This window comes from Danio aesculapii, chromosome 12, assembly GCF_903798145.1.
Source record: "Danio aesculapii chromosome 12, fDanAes4.1, whole genome shotgun sequence".
Taxonomy (NCBI): Eukaryota; Metazoa; Chordata; class Actinopteri; order Cypriniformes; family Danionidae; genus Danio; species Danio aesculapii.
The window spans coordinates 47,923,472-47,928,641 of record NC_079446.1 but is presented as its reverse complement, the minus strand read 5'-3'; positions in this window follow the sequence as shown (position 1 = coordinate 47,928,641).

Here is a 5,170-nt window from a genome sequence, read left to right as displayed (position 1 = left end):
GTTTGGCTCATTTAATTGATGTGGAACATGTTGTGGTATTTCTTATTTCATATTATTTTATGAGGGTTAGCAATGTACTTGACAATATTTTACATAGTTTTTTTAACAGGAGGTTATTTTTTTACTTTATTTAGGAGGATGTGCTATAGTCAAAGAAAAATAAAACATGCCAAAACATTATGGTTGATCTGTTGTTCTGTTTCATGTTTTTCAAAGTTTGACAAAATGTAATTAGTTAAGATAAATTGTTTTGTAATAACATTACATGTTAAATAATTCAGGCAATTAATACAAGGACAGAAAGATTCTGTAGGAATGAGTTTTAAAGCACAGCGGTTCGAACTGTAGTTCTGCCGAATGACTAAAAAGTTATCAGTATTGATGGTTAAAACTGTACATTCTAGTCAAACCATCCTTCTGTAATCTTATACCAAAAATAGAAATAAAGGCAGTATTAATAGCTGTAAATGTGGGAGAGCGTTGATATTATGTGATTGTATTGTGTTGTAATATGGAACAGTTAAGTGTTGATGTTAAATCAAAAGTAATTCACAAATACTTGAAAATGAAATGATTTAATGACAATAATTCTCTATGGTTACAACTGAATTCATTACAAAATAACTGTATAAAATGATCAAATATGAAATGATAAAACATATGATATTGTACCCAGCTTAAATGTAAAATTAAAGTTACCAGAGGTAGAAGGAGAGACACAGGGGGAGGGAGAGAGAGAGACAAAGAGAGCAGGCCCAGAAGTTAGCCTGATTGCAGTAGAGTCAGAGAAGATAGACTCCAGAGGAGGAGAGGAGCAGAGGAGGAAAGCAGACCAGGAAAAGACAGACCAGGCAAAAGAAAAGAGGCAGAGCAAAGTTTTACACCTATTTTGTATCTTTCTTGACCATGTGACTAAAGCCCAAATGCTGAGACATTCAAACTGACCAATCAACATGCGACCACATCGTAAAACCCCCAAAGTCCACACACCAGGCCCTGATCTTATCAGTATCTGCCTTTGGAGTCAGTATGGACCTTCTTGAGTCAAAAATACATGTTTTGTCATAAACAAATGCATATAATAATTTAGCCTCTTACAATTCATATAGTGAATGAGGAAAAATAAATATTGCAAAAATTTCATTCAGTTTTTAAGTTTTTAAGGCTCACTCCCATTGCAGAGCGAGAGGGGAGTTTGAGCTCTGGTAGATCTCCAAACTCCCCCGTCGTAGTAGCTAATGAACAGATAGTGATTGCTCTTAAAACATAACTACTTACTAGGTGCATGTCTATGGTGCAGATTTGGATTAGTCATTTAACTTAAGTTGCATGTTTGTGGACTGTGGGAAGAATCCGGGGAACCCGGTGGAAACCCACGTGAGCACGGGGAGAACATGTACAATCTGCAAAGAAACGTCGGCTGGCTTGGAAAGGACTAAACCAGTGATGTTCTTGTGGTGTGGCAACAGTGCTAACCACTGGGCCACCGCGTCTAGGAAAAAAGGAAGAGCAGGGGTGGAAGGGGGGATTCTTCAAAACGAAGATGGCTGTCATATGGAACTTATGGTATTTATAGTGGCTTAGGAATCATCTGGTATAAACGACAAGATTCAAGTTTCAACCAGCGTGAAACCATAAAAAAGTGCCATTTCTCTTCTGTGTTTTCTTCTATAACTTCCAAAACCATTAATATTGTCTGATCATTGCAAATATCTCAGTAACCACTGTAAAAAAAATGTTTTATGTACAGAAGAAATGGAAAGCACATTGGCTGTAAACCTGTGAGCATCTGTCCAAGCAGAGATAGAAAGAACATCCTTCTAAATGGCAGACGTATGCAAAAAAATAAAAATCTTAAATAAACCTGAAGCATACAATTTCTTGATCCACACACACCAGGATGCATTTACACTTCATGGTACAAGTGAGCCAATTCTGAATTGTTTCTCACATACAGGTAGGTAGAGTATCCAAAATCTATACTCAAGTAAACATAACAATCTTAAAAGTTAGAGTAAATAAGTATCTGGAAAACACTTGTACATGTGTGAAATTTGGCATTATAACATGTTAAAAAAATCCACATAATTATCAAATGACCATTAATAGGGTTCAAATTTTGCATTCCTAATTGTAATAAAAATGGTAGTAATTGATGTGGACTGATGCTCTCATTTCAGAACCGAGATCTGCACAAGTCCCAAACCTTAAATCTCAAATACAAAGGCACAAAAAAGCTTTTACATTGTCATGTAGAACAAGTTAATGTATTTAAGCATGTTAACAAAAGAAATCGAGCGCGACAGCAACATCTGCATGTAAACAATATAAACTAATATACTCTAAAACTATTGCATACATCACATGCAAAAACCACACCATGGACATGACATTTAAATGGTTACTAGCTTAAAAAAGCATTAGATTAAAATAAGATAGCCAAATGAGGAAGATTCTGTCACAAACGTAAAATAAAATAAAATCCAACCCTGTGAACAGATCAATGTAATGGAGAAAAAGAGTGATCTTTTATTATCTCCGCTATCAGTCAGCGCCTGCTCCTTTTTTTCCAGTTATTTGCGTGTTTGCTGTGTAAATGCAGACATTGGATACAAGTCATATTTAAAAGATGATAAAAGCGAGTCGTCATAAAAATCCGATACGGTCACAAAATCCGAACTGACCATAAAGATCGCCCTTGTAAATGTAGCCTAATATGATTGCAAGACCTGCAGTTCATCTAAATACTTTCAGCTGCTGAAGACAGAATGTGAAAGTTTGCTCTCCAGCAGCTTTAAGAGCTAAAGCTAATCATTTCACAGTGAGAAACAGAAGTCAGATGGCTTCATAATCTGCTTTTTGGTGCCACTTACTTCATTGCAGGATAAAAGAAAGATTACAGCTAGTGTAAAAGCCTTGCAATCGTTTTGATTATTTTTCATAATGTTGGTATTTAAATGTAATCAGTGTGTTTGTGTTTTCAGTTCTAAAGGTTGTGTAGAATGTTGATGTACTGGTTGTTCTGTTCTAGTTGTACTGTTTTAAGTCGTTGCTTAAATCACACAATTGTTTGTGTTGTTCTTGGTCTTAGCTGAAAAAGAAAGTGAAATGTAAAACTTGGGCGAGACAGATCTATTTAAAAAGTCATGTCAGAACAGTACATTATTCATGATTCAGAACAATGCTGGCTGTCAGTGAATGTTGCTACATCTTATGTAATGTAATGGGAACACGTGAGAGGCTGAAGTTTCAGCATGTTCATGTCAGAGCAGAAAAATTGTAATAGGATATATATATAAGCAGATTTGTTTCAGCACATTTCTAAACACATTAGTTTTAATAACTCATTTCTAATAACTGATTTATTTTCTCTTTGCCATGATGACAGTAAATAATATTTGACTAGATATTTTTCAAGACACTTTTATACAGCTTAAAGTGACATTTAAAGGCTTAACTAGGTTAATTAGGTTAACTAGGCAGGTTAGGGCAAGTTATTGTATAACGATGGTTTGTTCTGCAGACTATCGAAAACAAAAATAGCTTAAAAGGGCTAATAATTTTGGCCTTAAAATGGTTTTTAAAAAATTAAAAATTTCTGTTATTCTAGCCAAAATAAAACAGATAAGACTTTCTCCAGAAGAGAAAAAAATATTATCAGACATACTGTGAAAATTTCCTTGCTCTGTTAAACATCATTTGGGAAATATTTAAAAAAGAAAAAAAAATTCAAAGGGGGGGCTAATAATTCTGACTTCAGCTGTATATATATATATATATATATATATCTACAGATGTGCAGAGAGCAGTTTGTGACTGAAAAGAGCACATCTTTATCATAGCAGCAGAATCTCAATTTAGTGGAATATGCATTTAAGAAAAAACTGTCAAAATATTCATTTATGGCTTTCTAATTTTCCGTAAACTTAAAACACTTATTACAACTTGACCAACTAATATTATGTAACATTTTATGCTTGACCCTGGTTTATTTTTAATAAAAAATGCATTCCCTCAATTTTTTCAACTGATCAGAATGCTCTGAGAGGTGAGCACAGACTCCTCTGAGCACCTATGTTTCAGCAGTGGAGAACATTTGTTATTTACTCATCCATTTAAGTTTTTTAATTCCCCTAATATTTTTTAACAAAATACCATCTACAAGACTTTGCCATGGTCTGTAAGAGTCAAATGAACACAAGAGCCTTCAAATTACATGACCATGTCCTATTGATATATCTAATATATATTTGGGCGGAGTTAAAAAGTTTGAGCACATATGTGAAGTTTCACTGCATTGACCGCGGGCACGCGCGAGCGATATAGCGAAGTGAAATCGCATCTGTGAGGAAGAAACTAGCAGGAAAATTCGGGGTAGCTGGATGTCAGAAACACACAATACCTTGGCCCAGCTTGGACAGAAGAAAGTGTCTGTATGCCTGAGATTTTCACCATTGCAATGGCTCATCTGTCAGCGGTTTACATGACGCTGGTGCATGTCTGATGAGCCGCCATTACGGGAAGCACCACCTGGTGGTGGCTGGCTGTACTGTAGCTAAAGCGGTTATCTGCTGCAGTCAGTGTGATAAACTTATTAATTAATTCAGATGTCTTGTAAATTTAGATAAATATCTTGGCGCCAGAGTATGTATCGCAGTCAGAAATAACACGATAAATGGGCATATATTTTGTCCCACCACTCATCCACAACTCAACAAACTAAAACTTAAACGAAAGTCACCCAGTCATTTCATGCACTTTGGGGGGCCCCCTGGTGGCCACAGGGCCCTAAGCAGCCGCTTAGTTCGCTTCTGCCTTGGGCCAGCTCTGAATTAGGTTAACTAGGCAAATAATTGTGAAACAATGGTTTGCTTTGTAGACAAGCCCTACTGGGCTCTACTGACAAGACAAGACAAGCTCTACTGGGGCACGTACCCCCTTCCCATCCCCTATATATATACTATAATACACTATATATATATATATATATATATATATATATATATATATATATATATATATATATATATATATATATATATATATATATATATATATATTTATATATATATATAAGAATACTTTTATTTATAATAAATATAATATACATATGTATATTATATTTATTATAAATAAAAGTATTATTATTATACAATTATTCTTCAAAATA